This window comes from Accipiter gentilis, chromosome 29 (assembly GCF_929443795.1).
Source record: "Accipiter gentilis chromosome 29, bAccGen1.1, whole genome shotgun sequence".
Lineage (NCBI taxonomy): Eukaryota > Metazoa > Chordata > Aves > Accipitriformes > Accipitridae > Astur > Astur gentilis.
Genome location: NC_064908.1, coordinates 21,632,985 through 21,657,386, shown reverse-complemented (window position 1 = coordinate 21,657,386; position 24,402 = coordinate 21,632,985). Strand labels below are relative to the sequence as shown.

At 51.9% G+C, this 24,402-nt stretch overlaps 1 long non-coding RNA gene across 1 annotated transcript; it reads right to left on the bottom strand.

The window, feature by feature from the left end:
• Positions 1 to 9,670: 9,670 nt before the first annotated feature.
• On the bottom strand, positions 9,671 to 19,555 carry LOC126052175 (uncharacterized). Its single transcript, XR_007509969.1, has 4 exons — positions 19,508 to 19,555; positions 18,522 to 18,657; positions 17,531 to 17,698; positions 9,671 to 10,002 (listed from the first exon to the last, which is right to left on the bottom strand). It is a non-coding gene; the product is annotated as an uncharacterized LOC126052175 (long non-coding RNA).
• Between the last annotated feature and the right edge of the window lie 4,847 nt (positions 19,556 to 24,402).

Sequence of the window (24,402 nt, the reverse complement as noted above, 5' to 3'; positions counted from 1 at the left end):
ACACCTCTTCCCAAAGGGCTGAGCCAGCTCAAAAGCTGCAAAGCACTCAAGGAAGAGCTGAGCACCAACACCAGAGAAACCCAGGAGCACAATGAACTCCCTCAGCAGAGGCTGTGGCTCAAATACCCCCGAGCCCCCACCCACCACCCTTAGCACAATCACCTGGGAAAGGGGAAGGGCAAACCACCAGCAGTTATAAAGTCAGCTGGAGGAGCAGCAGGAGTGTTCTCACCTGCCTTAAATTTACAGCAAATGAGACCCTGAACAGAGAAAGTAAGTAACCCCCCCAGGAGATGACACTACTTGCTCCTGTGCTACATCTACAACTATCGCATCGGCAACGTGACCAGCTAAGGAGTTAATCTTAATTTTTCTGAGGCATAGACAGAAAAAGACACGTGTGTCTCTAAACTAGGTAGGAAATTAGCTCGTTAAATGCAATAACAATGTAGTTATTAAAATCACATCGGTCAACGGCGAGGCCAGCAGACGCAATGGTAAGTTGGCGGCTAAGCGCTAGATTGAGGCGGACCAGGAGGTTCCCGAGGCCCAGGAGCCCCGGGGAAGAGCAGAGGGACCGTGCAGAGCCGGCAGCTCTCGCGAGAGAGGCTGACGCGGCGTGGGCAGTGCCAGGGGCAACCGTGGGAGATTTAAATGGCCCCGAGGAGCGCCAGCGACCGGGAGCGTGGCAAGCAGGGCGTGGTGCGTCAGAAAGGTGTGCCGTGGTGCGGCAGTTTGCGCGGCAGTTCGTGCGGGCAGGGCGCAGCCCCCCCTTCCCAGCTCAAGCAGGCTACTGAAGCGGTGGGCATCGTCCTCGGGAGGAGACCCCGGTATCGCTGCCACTGAGGTGAAAGCCATCGCTAGGAAAAATGTGGTGACGCAGACTGAGCTCCCGTGTAAACGTGCAGCTGACCGGGTATCTGGCTGCGGGGAGTGCCCGAGTCTATCAGTGATGCCGGAGGGCAGCGGGGACACCTCCTGTGTGAGATGTGACCAGGTAGATGATCTGCTCAGCCTGGTGGCAGAGCTGAAGGAGGAAGTGGAAAGGTTGAGGAGTATCAGGGAGTGCGAGAGGGAGATAGATTGGTGGACCCACACCCTACCATCCCTGGGGCAGAGGCAGCGGATGGAGGCTCCGCGAGAAGCGGCGGTTCCCCTGCCCCCTCGCCACCGGGCAGGAGGGGACCTAAGAGATGGAGGGGAATGGATACAGGTCCCTGCTCGGGGAGGCAGGCGAGTCCCCTCCCGGTCTCCCTCACCTTCCCAGTTGCCCCTACGCAACAGGAGCATGGCTCTGGAACTTGAGGTTCTTCTGGAACAATGAAGATCAGGGTGTAGGCGAAGCCCTATCCAGGGAGGCGCCTAGGCTCAGTCGGGCAGCCCCACCCATTCCCAAAGCCCCTGAAAAAAAGAAAAAGGAGGGTAATTGTCATAGGCGAGTCCCTTCTGAGGGGCACAGAGGGCCCAATATGCAGTCCTGACCCATCCCACAGGATGAGGAGGAGAGGGAAGGCCGATATTGTGCTGAGAGTCTGTAATAGACCGCCTGATCAGGTCGAAGAGACGGATGAATCATTCTACGAGCGGCTGGCAGGGCACTGGGGCGATTAGTGGAAGGAGCACAGGTAGTGTTTTCCTCAATCCCTTAGTGGCAGGGAAATATACTGAAAGGAACAGGAAACCACACCTGGTGATTACGTGGCTCAGAGGCTGGTGCCATCAGTGGCATTTGGGATTTTTTGATCATGGGGAGGTTTACACGGCACCGGGCTTGCTAGCGACAGATGGTATCCAGCTATCTCAAAGGGGTAAAAGAATCCTCGCTCGTGAGATGGCGGGGCTCATAGAGAGGGCTTTAAACTAGGGTTCAAGGGGGTAAGGGATAAGACTAGGTGCACCAGAGATGAGCCTGGGGGCAGCGTGTGCCGACGTTAGGGGTGGATTCGATAGGCCAGCTCGAATGCATCTATGCCAACGCACGCAGCATGGGCGATAAACGGGAGGAGCTGGAAGCCATCGTGCGGCAGGATAGATATGACTTACTCCCCATCACGGAAACACGGTGGGACGCCTCCCGTGAGCGGAGTGCTGTGACGGATGGCTACGAGCTCTTCAGAAGGGATAGGCAAGGTAGAAGAGGTGGCGGGGTGGCTCTCTATGTTAGGCAGGGTTTGGACTGTACAGAGCTACCCGAGTGTGATGACAAGGCGGAGTTCTTATGGGTAAGGATGAGAGGGAAGGCCGATAAGGCAGATATTGTGCTGGGAGTCTGTTATAGACCGCCCAACCGGGTCGAAGCGACGGATGAATCGTTCTACAAGCGGCTGGCAGCAGTCTTAGAATCGCGTGCCCTTGTTCTCGTGGGGGACTTCAACTGTCCAGACGTCTGCTGGAAATATGCCACAGCTGAGAGTAAACAGTCTAGGAGGTTCCTGGAGCATGTGGAAGATAACTTCCCAACACAGGCGGTAGGTGAGCCGACCAGGGGAGGAGCCTTGCTAGAGCTATTGTTTACGAACAGGGAAGGACTGGTGGGAGGTGTGATGGTCACAGGCCGTCTGGGGCTTAGCGACCGTGAAATGACAGAATTCTCAATTCTTGGTGAGGCAAGGAAGGGGGTTAGCAAAACCAGCGCTCTGGACTTCCGGAAGGCAAACTTTGGCCTCGTTGAGGCACTGGTTGAGAGAGTCCCTTGGGAGACGGTCCTGAAGGGCAAAGGGGTCCAGGAGGGACGGACGTTCTTTAAGAAGGAAATCTTAACAGCTCAGGACCAGGCTATTCCCCCGTGCCGCAAGTCCAATCGCCGAGGAAAACGACCGGCCTGGCTGAACGGGGGACTTTTGCTAGGAGTCAGGAAACAAAAGGAGAGTTTATCATCTCTGGAAGAAAGGGCGGGCAACCTGGGAGGAGTGCAGGGATCTCGATAGGTCATAGAGAAAGGAAATTAGAAAGACAAAAGCTCAGCTAGAACGAACCCTGTCCACTGTCGTACGAGATGACAAAAAGTGTTTTTACAAATACGTTAACGGTCAAAAGAATCCCAAGGAGCTTATCTATCCTTTAAGGGATACAGAAGGGAACGTTGCCACCAGAGATGAGGAAAAGGCTGAAGTACTTAATGCCTTCTTTGCTTTAGTCTTTAAGAGGGAAACCAGTTGCCCTCAGGGTACTCCTGGCTCCTGAGCTGGAAGGTGAGGATGAAGAGCAGAATATATGCACACACACTCACGCACCCCTTAATCCATTAATCCGGGAGGAAACAGTTAGTGACCTACTACGCCATCTGGATGCTCACAAATCTATGGGACCAGATGGAATCCATCCAAGAGGGCAGAGGGAACTGGCAGAGGTGCTTCCCAAGCTGCTCTCCATCGTCTATTGGCGATCCTGGTCAACGGGGGAGGTCCCAGAGGACTGGAGGCTTGCCGGTATGACGCCCATTTAGGAGAAGGGTCGGAGGGAGGATCCGGGGAACTACGGGCCTGTCAGCCTGACCTCGGTACCGGGGAAGATTATGGAACGGTTTGCCTCGAGAGCGCTCATGTGGCAAGTGTGGGACAAGCAGGGGATTGGGCCTGGTCAGCGTGGGTTTACGAAAGACAGGTTCTGCTTGACCAACCCAATCTCCTTCTGTGATCGGGTGACCCACCTAGTGGATGAGGGAAAGGCTGTGGATGTCACCTACCTTGACTGCAGCAAGGCCTTTGATACTGTCTCTCATGGCATACTCCTCGAGAAGCTGTCGTCTCCTCGCTTACACAAGCGTACTCTTTGCTGGGTGAAAAACTGACTGGGGCTGGATGAGCCCAGAGGGTTGCGGGGAATGGGGTTAAATCCGGTTGGCGGCGGGTCGCTAGTGGTGTTCCCCAGGGCTCGGTGTTGGGCCCGGTTCTGCTTAACGCCTTTATCGACAATTTGGACGAGGAGATCGAGTGCCTCCTCAGCAAGTTTGCAGACGACACCAACTTGAGAGGCAGGGTCGATCTCCTTGAGGGTAGGAGGGCTCTATGCAGATATCTGGACAGTCTGGATTGATGAGCCGAGGCCAACTGTATGAAGTTCAGCGAGGCTGAGTGCCGGGTCCTACGCTTCAGTCGCGGCGACCTCGTGCAGCGCTATGGGCTTGGGGAAGAGTGGCTGGAAAGCTGCCCGGCAGGGGAAGACCTGGGGGCGCTGGTTGACAGCCGGCTGAATATGAGCCAGTAGTGTGCCCAGGTGGCCAGGAAGGCCAGTGGCATCCTGTACTGTATCGGAAATAGTGTGGCCGGCAGGAGCAGGGAGGTAATTGTTCCCCTGTATTTGGCACTGGTGAGGCCACACCTCGAGTACTGCGTTCAGTTTTGGGCCCCTTGCTACGGGAAAGACATTGAGTTGCTGGAACGCGTCCGGAGAAGGGCAACCGAGTTGGTGAGGGGCCTGGAGCGTAAGTCTGATGAGGAACGGCTGAGGGAACTGGGGTGGTTTAGTCTGGAGAAAAGGAGGCTGAGGGGAGACCTTATCGCTCTCTACAACTACCTGAAAGGAGATTGTAGCGAGGTGGGTACCGGTCTCTTCTATCAAGTAACTAGAAATAGGACGAGAGAAAATGGCCTGAAGTTGCGCCAGAGAAGATTTAGAGTGGATATCAGAAAAAAAATTATTTACTGAGAGGGTTGTCAGGCATTGGAAGAGGCTGCCCAGGGTAGCGATGGAGTCACCATCCCTGGAGGTGTTCAAAACACACGTAGCTGTGGTACTTTGGGACATGATTTAGCAGGCATGATGCTGTTGGGTTGATGGTTGGACTTAATGATCTTAGAGGTCCTTTCCAAATTTGACGATTTGATTCAATGCGATTTGATTCAGTTCTAGGGAGCAGAACAGAGATGTAGCAAGAAAGGAAAAAAAGGAAGGGAGGGAGAACAAAGGGAGAGAGACACAAAGACTGGAAGAAGGACAAAGGGATGGCAGAGGAAAAAATAGTGATAGGCTGCAGGAGAGAGATGGAGGAGTTCAAAAAAGACACAGGGAGCATGACAGAACGAGAGTGAGAAACAAGGGACAGAGCAGGACAGCACTGGAGAAAAAAAACCTGTGAGCGAGACATGGAGGAAGAGAGAAAAGAGAAGGGACAGCTAGCTCAAGAGGGGAATACAGTTAGAAAGGATGGAAGAGGGAATGGAACAGAGAGAAATACAGAAAAGATGGCAAGAGGAAGCAGGGCAGAGGGACAACAATAGAAGAAAAAAGGGACAGGGATCTGGACAGATGGAGAAAAAAGCAGGAGGAACAGATACAACATGACATGATGGGACAGGAAGTAACACAGAGCAACAGATGATAATAATGACAACAGATAGAGAGAGACTATGAAACACACAGGAGGTTGGAGGGAGAGAGAGAGAGAAGACATGAATAAAAAGAGTAGGGAGCACCACAAAGGGTCAGGGAAAGAGAAAAACAGAAAGGACAACAGGGACAGTGAAATACAGAATAAACACACACACACACCCCCCATATTATCCACTTATCAAGCCCATTTCAGAGTTACACAGTACCCCAGCCCCTTTAAGAAAAAAAACACATCGCCCGAGCCCATTTCGGCGCCGCACCGCGCCCGAGCCCATTTCGGCGCCGCACCGCGCCCGAGCCCATTTCACGGTTCTCTAGCTCCGGCTCCAATTTCAAAGTTGTGCAATCACTAGAGGCAGGAATGCACCCCCTTTCCATTAACCCAGCAGCAGCTACATTTTCCTCAAGGTATCTACAACTCGCCCTTGGATGCCTAATTCCAACAGACACTTTCACTTACTTCAACAGCTAAGTTTACCTATGGGCACTAAACGCCCATGCTTCCCTCTACGCTTCCCTTTGTGATTGCCATTAGTCCCGTGATTCCCACAAGGACACATAATTACCTGTCATTTTCATTTTATTTTTAGTGCTTCATTTGATCCATTACTCATTCCACATAGATTCAGCTATGTCAGTGTTTCAATCCAATTCTACAATGTACTTTTTCTACAATATATAGAAAAGACTTATGGCCTCACTCGTTAAATGTTTGACACTATTAGTTCTAGTCCTCTTTTAATCATTATTTTTACAAATACATGTAAACTCCAAAAATCTAGCATTACCTGAAGAAGAAATGCCACTATTCAGTACCTGCAATGCTCTACGGAGTGGTCTTTTCCACATTCCTCGCTCCCATTACATCCGTTGCTGCACATCCAGAAGTTTTACTCCCTCAGGTGACATTACCTGCACGATCCCTGTTCCCGGGCAGCAAACGAGGGAGCTCCGCTCATCTTGACAGACCGTCCACTTCCACACCTCGACACAAAACCAGAAACTGAAAAATATCATTACATCACAAGCTACAAAGAGCACCCAAATATTTTACAAACCCACCACAGACAAACAGAGTTACACTCACGCACTTCACAACCCTGGCCTACTCCATGCTGGCCATCTAGTCCAACTCCCCCCACCCTTCGCCCGCAAATTCCTCAACTGTCTTCCAAAGACCATCCACCGCACAACATGTTTCCTTGTGCTGACTGGCAATTACCAGGTTCCAGGGGAGCACTCCACGGGAACACCGTTCCCGGGAGCCTTGAAAAAAATCACCCTGCCTGTGAAAACCCAGGCCCGAGCCGAACCCCTGTCCAAACATTGGCAATAAGCATTGCCTCATGGAGCAGCTGGCACCAGGGGAAAGAAAAAAATTGGGGCAGGGGAGGACACACCAAAAACCAACCCAGATCCCAGCTGGGGTTTTTTATTCTAAGTTTTGGGGTTCTTTTTCCTAATTCCCTGAAAAAAATCTCAGCTCTACATCCAACCTGAAAGGAAAAAAAAACCAGAAAGTCTAAACCACATAACCCTACAAGGTTAGACACATTCACAACACACCACTCGTTCAGATCACATGCACGCCAGCCCTCACTCTCAACTCATCCATCCTACCGCCCACAGGCCTCGAGAGGACGACACCCCGTGCCTGCAGCAGCAAGGGCCTCAAAAAATCACCCTACCTGCAAAAACCCAGGCCCCAGCCCAACCTCCTTCCAACCTCCCCACAAACTGCCCTTCCGTTACACCAGTGTTTCAACACGCACCATCATCTCCACCATCCGCGCATTTTCAACTCGATACTGAGCTTTCACAGTGCCACGTGTCACAGTCCAACCTCCGTAGCAGCCACGTCACCTAAACGCAAGGTTCCTTCAAGCACCTCTCGTGCCCTGTCATCACCTGCAAAAACAACACACAAAGCTTGTCAACAGACACTTCATCCTTGAGAGAGAAGTCAAGTCCTCCACCGCTCCCCTACCCTGCTTCCCACCTATTCCAAAAATAACACATCCTCACAGCCAGTGTCCTCCATGGCACTTGAGAAAAAACAGAGCATCACAAACACAGAGCTCTCCCAAAGTTACCGATCGCTCCAAGACCCGTCACGCTGCTACTCAGACCTCAAGGCCTTGACCAGTTCTAGAGACTTGCCACAAAGCGTCCGCATAAACAAGATGAACACCATTGCCCAGTTCCTGCCTTACTCAATGCTAGTTCACAGTCCAATTGCGATCCCCTCAACTCTTTGCATGCAAAGAGCCCAAAGACATTAAACCTTCTATGCTGCCTCTACAATGCCATACAAGACACACACGAACATAGAGCCATGTAATTCACGTGCAAATATAATGCCATACAAGGCAGTACTCTTACCTCGGTCAAGGCAAAACAACTCAGAGCACTGCCATACCAGACAAAACGGAACAGGGCCAATGCAAGAGACTCTCACGTGACAGTCAATACAAGTACAGACCAAAACAATACAAAACCAATACAGAACCGCAGAAGGCAAGGCAGTCTCAGGTGGCAATCGATACAAGTACAGAGCACTGCAATACAAAACACAATGCAGGGCCAGGCAATGCGAGACAGTCTCACATGACAGTCAATACAAATACACAACAAAACAACACAGGGCAAAGGCAAATACAGACCAATACAATGCAAGAAAACTGCAAAACACAGCAAAGCAAAGCAGTCTCATAGAGCCACCGGACGCATCTTCCTTCAGAGTCCACTCACAGACTCACCTCCTTACAGCGCTCTGCTGCCTTCCCGCATCGCTCGGTGGGACGCATCCTGTTCCTCCACATCTGAAAACCCCCCCCACACACATATTGAACAAGTCACCTAGATACACAGCAAGAGTTTCACAACTCCAGAGGTCTTGATTCCATCTACAAAGTCCATCTGGAGTCCAGCTACAGCCTGTCATTTAAAAACAAAACAAAAAAAAAAAACAAAAAACAAACAAACACAAAACCCACACACACCCCCCCTCCACTGTAGGGTTCAATTATATGGAACTTAGTTACTGGACCTGAAAGTAGCTCATGGTTGCAAGAGCGTTCCAGACACCTTTGAAGGCCCTGAACAGAACAAACAAGAAGATAGAAGAAGAAAGATCCCAATTAGAAAAACACAGGTGCACATTCCACGATAAAGGGAACTTGGCACAACCAACCTCAATTCAGGGGCTTATCTCGACCGATTGGATTAAGACAAGTTTTGCATGCTCTAACATAGCCAATTATATCCTGTGTGTATGTGCGTGTACAAAGCGAGTATAACTAACTGTATCTTAGGTTTATACGCATGGACAGTATCGATGTAACCAATCACCGCTTACGCTTGTGCGCGTGGACACCACATGCTTGCATGCAGCAGCCAATCAAAGCTTTTATAACAACTTAGAGAATTGTATAAGAATGATCAGCTAAGCTCAATAAAGGGGCGACTTTAATCATCATACTGGTGTTCTATCGTCTGGGCCCCGCACGGAGTAACCCTAAACCCTACACCCCACCAACCAAAAAAAAAATCAGGGCCAAACTTGGAGCCCATCACGTGCAAGTCTTAACACCTTAGAGAGTCAAATCCGCTTCACTGCCCCTCAACAGCCCCTGCCACACGGCTCCAATCATCTCCATGAAACACTATCGGCACGGCTGTCGGCGCAGCCCACTGATGGCTACTCGAGCCGAGATGACTGCACAACCCTCACCTAAACGGTCTAGGCACATCAACGTTTCACCCGTAGACTCTTATCGCTGTTCCACCTACCCCTGACTCTACATCCCCGGGCAGAGCAGCTCCAAGCCAAGCACACCGTGTGCAGAACGTCACCACGCGGAACACTACCAACGAGGTGATTCAAAGAGAGAGAAAACTCTCGGCAAGAATGACCCCCGGACGGGAGGCGCCGTCGGGCAAGATGACCTACAGGGCCGCAACCGCGAGGTCAGGAGGCTCCACGGCAGACCCAGAGGACTCAAACGGAACGGCCCGTTACAAGACAGCACTGTCAAAACCCAGACGACAGATGTGCCAGAAGCCTGGTGTCGAGACCTAAGGATGTCAGGATGCGGGGAAGAAGTCCCAGTCCGAGAAAACGGACGGCTAGAGAGCAGAGCTGTCGATGCAGCCCAAAAGAATGCTGCCAAAGAGCACCGACCGGAACCTGCCAAGACCGATCCATGCTTTAGAGCTCCGAGCACAAGAAAAGAAGCACCCGATTGGCACCGGGCCGATGAGTAAGAGCTATCAAAACCCTAGGGACAGCACCCGAAGCGCATGCCTCGCTCCTCCGGTGCAAAGCGCGACAAGGACATCGAGACCCGAGGAAGGTCTAAGCGCACAAGACAGACTACACAAACTACACGCCACCACGGACACGGGCTGGAACTGCCCTGCCCGGCACACACGGGTCTCGTGCTGAAAAGCAACCCGCTCCCTTCGCCTGCGCAAAGGCGACTGCTTTGGGACAGCCCTCTCTCCTGCGCTAACTTTAAAACTCCTCCCTGCAATTCCCAGCTTTGTCCCTTCCTCCCAGCCTGGTCCCTCAACTTAGCTTTCAGAGGGCCGAGGGTCCAAATCCATCCTCCACAAAACCACACGGGCTAACTGGGATGTTCCTCAAGGGGACACATTGCTCTTCAACATCTGCAATGAAAAAAACAAACACAAACAAATCAGAAAAGGGAGTAGGCATCCCGCTGGCCAACACCAACAACTTCCCCAACTCTCCCCTCCTCACGAGTGCCACTGTGTTCGCTTCCCCGCTCATTCCAGACTCAGACCCTGCAGCCGTCGTCACTCGTGGTACCTAAGGTACCGAGAGAAACGAAGTTAGCATGGCACACATGAGAAGACATCGGCCCCATGCTCCTACTCACTAATCCACAGCTCACCTCAAACGCTCATCCAATTCAAACATACCCACACAGCACCTCCACAAGAGAAGGTAAATGCTGAACCAAGCAGCCCATAATACCTTGCTATTCAACACCGACCCGGCCGATGACCGCCTCACCTTCTCGGACCGGCATGCAGCTTTGCAGGAGACCTTATAGCGGACTTCACGGTACATAAAGGGTGCCTATAAGAAACCTGCAGAGGGACTTTTTACAAGGGAGTACAGCAATAGGACAAGGCGGTAACGGCTTTAGTCCTAAAGAGGGTACATTTCGTTTAGGTGTTAGGAAGACGTTTCTCACTAGGGGTGGCCAGGCACTGGAACGCGTTGCCCAGAAAACCTGCAGGTGCTCCCTCCCCGGAAGCTTTCAAGGCAAGGTCAAATGGGGATTTCAGCAACCTGGTCTCACGGAAGGTCTCCCGGGAGGGGGGACGCGGGGGTTTGGAACTAGAGAATCTTTATGGTGCCTTCCAACCCAAACCATTCTACGATTCTATGACATCCAAATCCAACTGCAAAACTCATCTGAGAAGGGCTGGTGAACCCTCCTCCCTTTCTCCAGCAGTCTCAAAAATTTAGAAACCCCTTTTCTCCTCCTCAACTGTCAGGAAAGGAACCCCACTGCTTCCTGACACCTCCTGCCCTCAATTTGCAACCCTGAACCCCCTTCAGTGGCTACTCCTCAGGAGCCGCTCCTCTGAGCCACATCCCAAATTCTGGGGGCACCTCCTAACCTACAGCTCCCCGGAGACTCCGAGCTCTGCTCCATGCCCACAAAATAAAGTCAATTCCCAAGGCTTGTAATCAACAAGAGGCCTGCCACCAGCTGCAAAGATTCTAGGGACAACGTGGCATTCTGTGGGCAATGAGGAAAGGTAACGATGCATCCCAGAACCTTAAGGGCACTGTGCCTCATGGCCCTTCTGCTTTCTTCAGAAATACTAAAACTCCATATACAAATACATACAAGATGCTCACCCTAACCCCTGCTAAAGAATGTCACCATCAGTCCTGTTAAGAGAGATATCATCAACTTATACAGCACACAGCAGAACTGGTGAAAAAAAAACCAAGGTTCCATTTTCAAAAAAGTTGGGAATTCCAGGGAAACACAACGCATGAAGAATTAAAAACAAACCAAAACAAACAATGCATACTATTAAACCATCTTTCTACCCCTGAACACTCAAAACAAAACTACTGACCTGAAAAAAAGAAAGGAAAAAAAAAAAGCAGCTGTATACAAGTGTTACTTTCTACCACGCATGCTGCAGAACCTTGACTGGTCCTGAAGCTCTTACCTCAGGCAGACACCTCTTCCCAAAGGACTGAGCCAGCTCAAAAGCTGCAAAGCACTCAAGGAAGAGCTGAGCACCAACACCAGAGAAACCCAGGAGCACAATGAGCTCCCTCAGCAGAGGCTGTGGCTCAATTAGCCCGAGCCTCCGCCCACCACCCTTAGCACAATCCCCTGGGAAAGGGGAAGGGCAAACCACCAGCAGTTATAAAGTCAGCTGGAGGAGCAGCAGCACTGTCCTCACCTGCCTTAAATTTACAGCAAATGAGACCCTGAACAGAGAAAGCAACACTTACTGGCAACTACGGTACCTGCTCCTGTACTACAGCTACAGCATCGGCAACGTGACCAGCTAAAGAGTTAATCTTAATTTTTCTGAGGCATAGACAGAAAAAGACACGTGTGTCTCTAAACTAGGGGGGAAGTTAGCTAATTAAATGCAATAACAATGTAGTTATTAAAATCACATCAGTCAATGGCGAGGCCAGCAGACCCAATGGTAAGTTGGTGGCTAAGCGCTAGATTGAGGCGGACCAGGAGGTTCCTGAGGCCCAGGAGCCCCGGGGAAGAGCAGAGGGACCATGCAGAGCCGGCAGCTCTCGCGAGAGAGGCTGACGCAGAGTGGGCATTGCCAGGGGCAACCGTGGGAGATTTAAATGGCCCCGAGGAGCGCCAGCGACCGGGAGCGTGGCAAGCAGGGTGTGGTGCATCAGAAAGGTGTGCCATAGTGTGGCAGTTTGCGCGGGCAGGGCGCAGCCCCCCCCCTCCCAGCTCAAGCAGGCTACTGAAGCGGCGGGCATCGTCCTCAGGAGGAGACCCCGGTATCACTACCACTGAGGTGAAAGCCATCGCTAGGAAAAACGTGGTGACGCAGACTGAGCTCCCATGTAAACGTGCAGCTGTCCGGGTATCTGCCTGCGGGGAGTGCCTGAGTCTATCACTGATGCCGGAGGGCAGCGGGGACACCTCTTGTGTGAGATGCGACCAGGTAGATGATCTGCTCAGCCTGGTGGCAGAGCTGAAAGAGGAAGCGGAAAGGTTGAGGAGTATCAGGGAGTGCGAGAGGGAGATAGATTGGTGGACCCACACCCTACCATCCCTGGGGCAGAGGCAGCGGATGGAGGCTCCGCGAGAAGCGGAGGTTCCCCTGCCCCATCGCCACCGGGCAGGAGGGGACCTAAGAGATGCAGGGGAATGGATACAGGTCCCTGCTCGGGGAGGCAGGCGAGTCCCTTCCCAGTTTCCCCTACGCAACAGGAGCATGGCTCTGGAACTTGAGGGTCTTCTGGAACAATGAAGATCAGGGTGTAGGCGAAGCCCTATCCAGGGAGGTGCCTAGGCTCAGTCGGGCAGCCCCACGCGTTCCCAAAGCCCACCAAAAAAAGAAAAAGGAGGGTAATTGTCATAGGCAAGTCCCTTCTGAGGGGGACAGAGGGCCCAATATGCAGTCCTGACCCATCCCACAGGTTGAGGAGGAGAGGGAAGGCCGATAAGGCACATATTGTGCCGAGAGTCTGTAACAGACCGCCTGACCAGGTTGAAGAGACGGATGAATCATTCTACAAGCAGCTGGCAGGGCACTGGGGCGATTAGTGGAAGGAGCACAGGTAGTGTTTTCCTCAATCCCTTAGTGGCAGGGAAATACACTGAAAGGAACAGGAAACCACACCTGGTGATTATGTGGCTCAGAGGCTGGTGGCATCAGTGGCGTTTGGGGTTTTTTGATCACGTGGAGGTTTACACGGCACCGGGCTTGCTAGCAACAGATGATATCCAGCTATCGTAGAGGGGTAAAAGAATCCTCGCTCGTGAGATGGCGGGGCTCATAGAGAGGGCTTTAAACTAGGGTTCAAGGGGGTAAGGGATAAGACTAGGTGCACCAGAGATGAGCCTGGGGGCAGCATGTGCCAACGTTAGGGGTGGATTCGATAGGCCAGCTCGAATGCATCTATGCCAACGCACGCAGCACGGGCAATAAACGGGAGGAGCTGGAAGCCATCACACTGCAGGATACATATGACTTACTCCCCATCACGGAAACACAGTGGGACGACTCCTGTGAGCGGAGTGCTGCGACGGATGGCTACGAGCTCTTCAGAAGGGATAGGCAAGGTAGAAGAGGTGGTGGGGTGGCTCTCTATGTTAGGCAGGGTTTGGACTATACAGAGCTACCCGAGTGCGATGACAAGGCGGAGTGCTTATGGGTGAGAGGGAAGGCCGATAAGGCAGATATTGTGCTGGGAGTCTGTTACAGACCGCCCGACCGGGTCGAAGTGACGGATGAATCGTTCTACAAGCGGCTGGCAGTAGTCTTAGAATCGCGTGCCCTTGTTCTCGTGGGGGACTTCAAGCGTCCAGACACCTGCTGGAAATATGCCACAGCAGAGAGTAAACAGTCTAGGAGGTTCCTGGAGCGTGTGGAAGATAACTTCCCAACACAGGCGGTAGGTGAGCCGACCAGGGGAGGAGCCTTGCTAGATCTATTGTTTACGAACAGGGAAGGACTGGTGGGAGGTGTGATGGTCACAGGCCGTCTTGGGCTTAGCAACCGTGAAATGACAGAATTCTCAATTCTTGGTGAGGCAAGGAAGGGGGTTAGCAAAACCAGCGCTCTGGACTTCTAGAGGGCAAACTTTGGCCTCTTTGAGGCACTGGTTGAGAGAGTCCCTTGGGAGACAGTCCTGAAGGGCAAAGGGGTCCAGGAAGGACGGACGTTCTTTAAGAAGGAAATCTTAACAGCTCGGGACCAGGCTATTCCCCCATGCCGCAATGTCAAATCGCTGAGGAAAACGACAGGCCTGGCTGAACAGGGGGCTTTTGCTAGGAGTCGGGAAACAAAAGGAGAGTTTATCATCTCTGGAAGAAAGGGCGGGCAACTTGGGAGGAGTGCAGGGATCCTGTTAGGTCATAGAGAAAGGAAATTAGAAAGACAAAAGCTCAGCTAGAAGGAAATCTGTCCGCTGTCATAAGAGACGACAAAAAATGTTTTTACAAATACGTTAACGGTCAAAAGAATCCCAAGGAACATATCTATCCTTTAAGGAATACAGAAGGGAACGTTGCCACCAGAGATGAGGAAAAGGCTGAAGTACTTAATGCCTTCTTTGCTTTAGTCTTTAAGAGGGAAACCAGTTGCCCTCAGGGTACTCCTGCCTCCTGAGCTGGAAGGTGAGGATGAAGAGCAGAATATATGCACACACACTCACGCACCCCTTAATCCATTAATCCGGGAGGAAACAGTTAGTGACCTACTACGCCATCTGGATGCTCACAAATCTATGGGACCAGATGGAATCCATCCAAGAGAGCAGAAGGAACTGGCAGAGGTGCTTCCCTAGCTGCTCTCCATCATCTATTGGCGATCCTGGTCAACGGGGGAGGTCCCAGAGGACTGGAGACTTGCCGGTGTGATGCCCATTTACGAGAAGGGTCGGAAGGAGCATCCGGGGAACTACGGGCCTGTCAGCCTGACCTCGGTACCGAGGAAGATTATGGAACGGATTGCCTTGAGAGTGCTCACGTGGCAAGTCTGGGGCAAGCAGGGGATTGGGCCTGGTCAGCGTGGGTTTATGAAAGATAGTTTCTGCTTGACGAACCCGATCTCCTTCTATTACCAGGTGACCCATCTAGTGGATGAGGGAAAGGCTGTGGATGTTACCTACCTTGACTGCAGCAAGGCCTTTCATACTGTATCTCATGGCATACTCCTCGAGAAGCTGTCATCTAGTGGCTTAGACAAGCGTACTCTTTGCTGGGTGAAAAACTGGCTGGATTTGATTCCATTTTAGGGAGCAGAACAGAAATGTAGCAAGAAAGGAAAAAAAGGAAGGGAAGGAGAGCAAAGGGAGAGAGACACAAAGACTGGAAGAAGGACAAAGGGATGACAGAGGAAAAAAATAATGATAGGCTGCAGGAGAGAGATGGAGGAGTTCAAAAAAGACACAGGGAGCATGACAGAACGAGAAAGACAAACAAGGGCCAGAACAGGACAGCACTAGAGGAAAAAACAACTGTGATTGATAGGCTGTGAGAGAGATATGGAGGAAGAGAGAAGAGAGAAAAGAGAAGGGACAGCTAGCTCGAGAGGGGGATGCAGTTAGAAAGGATGGAAGAGGGAAGGGAACAGAGAGAAATACAAAAAAGATCACAAGAGGAAGCAGGGCAGAGGGACAGCAATAGAAGAAAAAAGGGAGAGGGATCTGGACAGATGGAGAAAAAAGCAGGAGGAATAGATACAACGTGATACGATGGGACAGAAAGTAAGATAGCACGACAGACGATAGTCATGACAAGAGATAGAGAGAGACTATGAAAAGCACAGGAGATTGGAGAGAGAAAGAGAAGACATGAATAAAAAGAGTAGGGAGCACCACAAAGGGTCAGGGAAAGAAAAGAACAGGAAGGACAACAGGGAGAGTGAAATACAGAATAAAAAAAACCCTCACATGTTACACGCATCTTATCCACTCATCAAGCCCATTTCAGAGTTACACAGTACCTCAGTCCCTTTAAGAAAAGTAGCACCGCGCCCGAGCCCATTTCGGCGGCGCACCGCGCCCGAGCCCATTTCGGCGGCGCACCGCGCCCGAGCCCATTTCGGCGGCGCACCGCGCCCGAGCCCATTTCGGCGGCGCACCGCGCCCGAGCCCATTTCGGCGGCGCACCGCGCCCGAGCCCATTTCGGCGGCGCACCGCGCCCGAGCCCATTTCGGCGGCGCACCGCGCCCGAGCCCATTTCGGCGGCGCACCGCGCCCGAGCCCATTTCGGCGGCGCACCGCGCCCGAGCCCATTTCGGCGGCGCACCGCGCCCGAGCCCATTTCGGCGGCGCACCGCGCCCGAGCCCATTTCGGCGCCGCACCGCGCCCGAGCCCATTTCGGCGCCGCACCGCGCCCGAGCCCATTTCGGCGCCGCACCGCGCCCGAGCCCATTTCGGCGCCGCACCGCGCCCGAGCCCATTTCGGCGCCGCACCGCGCCCGAGCCCATTTCGGCGCCGCACCGCGCCCGAGCCCATTTCGGCGCCGCACCGCGCCCGAGCCCATTTCGGCGGCGCACCGCGCCCGAGCCCATTTCGGCGCCGCACCGCGCCCGAGCCCATTTCGGCGCCGCACCGCGCCCGAGCCCATTTCGGCGCCGCACCGCGCCCGAGCCCATTTCGGCGCCGCACCGCGCCCGAGCCCATTTCGGCGCCGCACCGCGCCCGAGCCCATTTCGGCGCCGCACCGCGCCCGAGCCCATTTCGGCGCCGCACCGCGCCCGAGCCCATTTCGGCGCCGCACCGCGCCCGAGCCCATTTCGGCGCCGCACCGCGCCCGAGCCCATTTCGGCGCCGCACCGCGCCCGAGCCCATTTCGGCGCCGCACCGCGCCCGAGCCCATTTCGGCGCCGCACCGCGCCCGAGCCCATTTCGGCGCCGCACCGCGCCCGAGCCCATTTCGGCGCCGCACCGCGCCCGAGCCTGAGCCCATTTCACGGTTCTCTAGCTACAGCTCCGATTTCAGAGTTGTGCAATCACTAGAGCCAGGAATGCACCCCCTTTCCATTAACCCAGCAGCAGCTACATTTACCTCAAGGTATCTACAACTCGCCCTTGGATGCCTGATTCCAACAGACACTTTCACTCACTTCAACAGCTAAGTTTACCTATGGGCACATGCTTCGCTCTGCACTTGCCTTTGTGATTGCCATTAGTACTGTGATTCCCACAAGGACACCTAATTACCTGTCTTTCTTTCGTTTTGTTCTTAGTGCTTCATTTGGTCCATTACTCATTCCACATACTTTCAGCTATGTCAGTATTTAAAGTCCAATTCTACAACCTTCTTTTTCTACAATATATAGAAAAGACTTTACGGCCTCACTTGTCAAATATTTGACACTATTAGTTCTAGTCCTCTTTTAATCCTTATTTTTACAAATACATTTAAACTCCAAAAAATCTAGCATTGCCTGAAGAAGAAATGCCACTATTTAGTACCTGCAGTGCTCTACGGAGTGGTCTTTTCCACATTCCTCGCTCCCATTACATCCGTCGCTGCACATCCAGAAGCTTTACTCCCTGAGGTGACATTACCTGCATGATCCCCGTTCCCGGGCAGCAAACGAGGGAGCTCCGCTCATCTTGACAGACTGTCCACTTCCACACCTCGACACAAAACCAGAAATTGAAAAATATCATTACCTCACAAGCTACAAAGAGCAACCAAATATTTTACAAACCCACCACAGACAAATAGAGTTACGCTCACGCACTTCACAACCCTGGCCTACTCCATGCTGGCCATCTAGTCCAACTCCCCCCACCCTTTGCCCACAAAATCCTCAACTGTCTTCCAAGGACCATCCACCGAACAACATATTTCCCTGCGCTGACTGGCAATTACCAGGTTCCAGGGGAGCGCTCCACCGGAACGGCGTTCCCGGGAACCTTGAAAAAAAAAAAAAGAAAAAAAAAAAAAAAAAAAAAAAACGCCCTGCCTTTGAAAACCCGGGCCCGAGGCAGACCCCACTCCAAACACTGGCAATCAACATTGCCTCATGGAGCAGCTGGGACCAGGGAAAAGAAAAAAATTGGGGCAGGGGAGGACACACCAAAAACCAACCCTGATCCCAGCTGGGGTTTTTTATTCTAAGTTTTTGGGGTTTTTTCCCTAATTCCCTGAAAAACCATCTCAACTCTACATCCAACCTGAAAGGGAAAAAAAACCCAAAAAGTCTAAACCACATAACCCTACAAGGTTAGACACATTCACAACACACCACTCATTCAGACGACATGCACGCCAGCCCTCACTCTCACCTCATCTATCCTACCGCCCACAGGCCTGGAGAGGCCGTCACCCCGTGCCTGCGGCAGCGGGGGCCTCAAAAATCGCCCTACCTGCAAAAACCCAGGCCCCAGCCCAACCTCCTTCCAACCAACCTCCCCACAAACTGCCCTTCCGTTACACCAACATTTCAACACGCACCATCATCTCCACCATCCGTGCATGTTCAACCCGATACTGAGCTTTCACAGTGCCACGTGTCACAGTCCAACCTCCGTAGCAGCCATGTCACCTAAACGCAAGGTTCCTTCAAGCGCCTCTCGTGCCCTGTCATCACCTGCAAAAACAACACACAAAGCTTGTCAACAGACACTTCATTCTTGAGAGAGAAGTCAAGTCCTCCACTGCTCCCCTACCCTGCTTCCCACCTATTCCAAAAATAACACATCCTCACAGCCAGTGTCCTCCATGGCACTTGAAAAAAACAGAGCATCACAAACACAGAGCTCTCCCAAAGTTACCGATCGCTCCAAGACCCATCACGCTGCTACTCAGACCTCAAGGCCTTGACCAGTTCTAGAGACCTGCCACAAAGCATCTGCATAAACAAGATGAACACCATTGCCCAGTTCCTGCCTTACTCAATGCTAGTTCACAGTCCAATTGCGATCCCCTCAACTCTTTGCATGCAAAGAGCCCAAAGACATTAAACCTTCTATGCTGCCTCTACAATGCCATACAAGACACACACGAACGTAGAGCCATGTAATTCACGTGCAAATATAATGCCATACAAGGCAGTACTCTTACCTCGGTCAAGGCAAAACAACTCAGAGCACTGCCATACCAGTCAAAACGGAACAGGGCCAATGCAAGAGACTCTCACGTGACAGTCAATACAAGTACAGACCAAAACAATACAAAACCAATACAGAACCATAGAAGGCAAGGCAGTCTCAGGTGGCAATCCATACAAGTACAGAGCACTGCAATACAAAACACAATGAAGGGCCAGGCAATGCGAGACAGTCTCACATGACAGTCAATACAAATACACAACAAAACAACACAGGGCAAAGGCAAATACAGACCAATACAATGCAAGAAAACTGCAAAACACAGCAAAGCAAAGCAGTCTCATAGAGCCACCGGACGCATCTTCCTTCAGAGTCCACTCACGGACTCACCTCCTTACAGCGCTCTGCTGCCTTCCCGCATCGCTCGGTGGGACGCATCCTGTTCCTCCACATCTGAAAAACCCCCCCCCACACATACTGAACGAGTCACCTGGATACACAGCAAGAGCTTCACAACTCCAGAGGTCTTGATTCCATCTACAAAGTCCATCTGGAGTCCAGCTACAGCCTGTCATTTAAAAAAAAAAAAAAAAAAAAACAAAACAAAGAAACAAAAACAACAACAAAAAAACACTCCCCCCCCACGCCCCCACTGTAGGGTTCAATTATATGGAACTTAGTTACTGGACCTGAAAGTAGCTCATGGTTGCAAGAGCGTTCCAGACACCTTTGGAAGGCCCTGAACAGAACAAACAAGAAGATAGAAGAAGAAAGATCCCAATTAGAAAAACACAGGTGCACACTCCACGATAAAGGGAACTTGGCACAACCAACCTCAATTCAGGGGCTTATCTCAACCGATTGGACTAAGACAAATTTTGCATGCTCTAACATCGCCAATTATATCCTGTGTGTATGTGCGTGTACAGAGCGAGTATAACTAACTGTATCTTAGGTTTATACGCGTGGACAGTATCGACGTAACCAATCACCACTTACGCTTGTGCGCGTGGACACCACATGCTTGCGTGCAGCAGCCAATCAAAGCTTCTAAACAACTCAGAGAATTGTATAAGAATGATCAGCTAAGCTCAATAAAGGGGCGACTTTAATCATCATACTGGTGTTCTATCATCCGGGTCCCACACGGAGTAACCCTAAACCCTACACCCCACCAACCAGAAAAAAAAAAACCCTGGGCCAAACTTGGAGCCCATCACGTGCAAGTCTTAACACCTTGGAGAGTCAAATCCGCTTCACTGCCCCTCAACAGCCCCTGCCACACGGCTCCAATCGTCTCCGTGAAACACTATCGGCACGGCTGTCGGCGCAGCCCGCTGATGGCTACTCGAGCCCAGATGACTGTACAACCCTCGCCTAAACGGTCTAGGCACATCAACGTTTCACCCGTAGATTCTTATCGCTGTTCCACCTACCCCTGACTCTACATCCCCGGGCAGAGCAGCTCCAAGCCAAGCACACCGTGTGCAGAACGTCACCACGCGGAACACTACCAACGAGGTGATTCAAAGAGAGAGAAAACTCTCGGCAAGAAGAATGACCCCCGGACGGGAGGCGCCGTCGAGCAAGATGACCTACGGGGCCGCAACCGCGAGGCCAGGAGGCTCCACGGCAGACCCAGAGGAGTCAAACGGAATGGCCCGTTACAAGACAGCACTGTCAAAACCCAGACGACAGATGCGCCAGAAGCCTGGCGTCAAGACCTAAGGATGTCAGGATGCGGGGAAGAAGTCCCAGTCCGAGAAAACGGACGGCTAGAGAGCAGAGCTGCCGATGCAGCCCGAAAGAATGCTGCCATAGAGCACCGACCGGAACCTGCCAAGACCGATCCATGCTTTAGAGCTCCGAGTACAAGAAAAGAAGCACCCGACTGGCACCGGGCCGATGAGCAAGAGCATTCGAAACCCTAGGGACAGCACCCGAAGCGCATGCCTCGCTCCTCCGGCGCAAAGCGCGACAAGGACATCGAGACCCGACGAAGGTCTAAGCGCACAAGACAGACTACACAAACTACACGCCACCGCGGACACGGGCTGGAACTGCCCTGCCCGGCACACACGGGTCTCGTGCTGAAAAGCAACCCGCCCCCTTCGCCTGCGCAAAGGCGACTGCTTTGGGACAGCCCTCTCTCCTGCGCTAACTTTAAAACTCCTCCCTGCAATTCCCAGCTTTGTCCCTTCCTCCCAGCCTGGTCCCTCAACTTAGCTTTCAGAGGGCCGAGGGTCCAAATCCATCCTCCACAAAACCACACGGGCTAACTGGGATGTTCCTCAAGGGGACACATTGCTCTTCAACATCTGCAATGAAAAACACAAACACAAACAAATCAGAAAAGGGAGTAGGCATCCCGCTGGCCAACACCAACAACTTCCCCAACTCTCCCCTCCTCACGAGTGCCACTGTGTTCGCTTCCCCGCTCGTTCCAGACTCAGACCCTGCAGCCGTCGTCACTCGTGGTACCTAAGGTACCAAGAGAAACCACGTTAGCGTGGCACTCATGAGAAGCCATCGGCCCCACGCTCCTCCTCGCTAATCCACAGCTCACCTCAAACGCTCATCCAATTCAAAGACAGCCCACACAGCACCTTCACAACAGAAGGTAAAGGCTGAACCGAGCAGCCCCATAATACTTTGCCATTCAACACCGACCCGGCCGACGACCGCCTCACCTTCTCGGACCGCTCACCGGCACGCAGCTTTTCGGGAGACCTTATAGCAGACTTCACGGTACGTAAAGGGTGCCTATAAGAAACCTGCAGAGGGACTTTTTACAAGGGTGTACAGCCATAGGACAAGGCGGTAACGGCTTTAGTCCTAAAGAGGGTACATTTAGTTTAGGCGTTAGGAAGACGTTTCTCACTAGGGGTGGCGAGGCACTGGAACGCGTTGCCCAGAAAACCTGCGGATGCTCCCTGCCTGGAAGCATTCAAGGCCAAGTCAGATGGGGCTTTCAGCAACCTGGTCTCGCAGAAGGTGTCCCTGGGGGGCTTGGAACTAGAGGATCTTTATGGTGCTTTCCAACCCAAACCATTCTACGATTCTATGACATCCAAATCCAACTGCAAAACTCCTCTGAGAAGGGCTGGTGAACCCTCCTCCCTTTCTCCAGCAGTCCCAAAACTTAAGAAACCCCTTTTCTTCTCCTCAACTGTCAGGAAAGGAACCCCACTGCTTCCTGACACCTCCTGCCCTCAGTTTGCAACCCTGAACCCCCTTCAGTGGCTACTCCTCAGGAGCCGCTCTTCTGAGCCACATCCCAAATTCTGGGGGAACCTCCTAACCTACAGCTCCCCGGAGACTCCGAGCTCTGCTCCATGCCCACAAAATAAAGTCAAGTCCCAAGGCTTGTAATCTATGAGGGGCCTGCCACCAGCTGCAAAGATTCTAAGGATAACGTGGCATTGTGTGGGCAATGAGGAAAGGCAACAAGGCATCCCAAACCCTGAAAGGTTGTACCTCACAGCCTTTCTACTTTCTTCAGAAATACTAAATCTCTATATACAAATACATACAAGACATTCACTGTAATCCCTGCTAAACAACGTCACCGTCAGTCCCGTTAAGAGAAATATCAGCAATGTAGACAGCATACAGCAGAACTGGTGAAGAAAACAAGGTTCCTTTTTCAATGAAGTTGGGAATTCCAGGGAAACACAACACATGAAGAATTAAGAAAAAAAACAAACAATGCATACTATTAAACCATCTTTCTACCCCTGAACACTCAAAACAAAATTACTGACCTGAAAAAAGGAAAAAAAAAAAAAGCAGCTGTATACAAGTGTTACTTTCTACCACACATGCTGCTGAACCTTGACTGGTCCTGAAGCTCTTACCTCAGGCAGACACCTCTTCCCAAAGGACTGAGCCAGCTCAAAAGCTGCAAAGCACTCAAGGAAGAGCTGAGCACCAACACCAGAGAAACCCAGGAGCACAATGAGCTCCCTCAGCAGAGGCTGTGGCTCAAATAGCCCCGAGCCTCCGCCCACCACCCTTAGCACAATCCCCTGGGAAAGGGGAAGGGCAAACCACCAACAGTTAGAGTCATCTGGAGGAGCAGCAGCACTGTCCTCACCTGCCTTAAATTTACAGCAAATGAGACCCTGAACAAAGAAGGTAACTCCCCAGGAAATGACACTACTTGCTCCAATGCTACAGCTACACCTATTGCATCAGCAATGGGACCAGGTAGGGAATTCAACTTAATTTGTCTGGGGTGTAGACAGAAAATGATAGATGCCCTTCCAAACTAGGTAGGAAACTAGCTCATTAAATGCAATGACATTGTTGTTATAAAAAATGATGTGCTTTAGTTTCCTACAAAAAAACCAAAACACTCTGGGGTTATGCTTCATTTCTAGCAAGACTGTGCATACCACCTTACTTCTACCAGAACTACCTTCTGGATAGGAATGAATCAAAGAGCAGAATTCGATCCCTTAAGAATTCCATCTCCAAAATATCTCTGGTTGCAAAACAAATTCTTTACTGTGAATAGCCAATGATGCAGAGTCCCCCTGAGCATGTCTCCAGCTGACTCCCTTAACAGAGGTACAATAGCCTCAAAGCACAAAAGACACCAAAAAAACCCCATGGAAATACATGGGGGGGACCAGGCAGCAGCCATGCCCCACAAGGACAGGTCAGGGCAGGGCAGGGGGGCAATGACAGCCCCTGCAGTCATGCAGGAAAGGTTCAGCAGAAGCCACACCCCCACGGTTCGGGGGGGAGGGGGCTGCAGCCACAAATGACACCAAGACAACATGGAACTTCGGGGATACACGGCTGGTGGGGGGAAGGGGGTGATGCCCTCACCAATCGGCATGGGAAAAAACTCACAGGGATGGTGGGTTAGATGGATAATTTGCGGTGGCAAGATATGTGCGCAAGAACATGCACAGGCTGGGGGGGGTCATGCATGAGGTTTACCTTCACCAGGGGCTCCACCCACGTAATCCACAGTAGGTAACCGCATCTGGGATAATCTGCAACAGCAGTTCCACTCTGGGTTCTTGACCCAACACCAGATAATCCACACTGCCTGCCCCATGGAGGGGGTGCTTCCCACAGGATGGGGCATCTGCTGAGCATCACCACACCCTTACGACAACACATCTAAAAAATTAAAATCACAAACTGTATTTCAGCATATTAAGAAAATAACACCAAATGAATAGAGGAATTCCAGCAAAGGGAGAGGCTAGCAGGTGCCCTAATTAGGACTCGAGCTAAACAGGCCAGCTCACAATACAACACATCCTTTA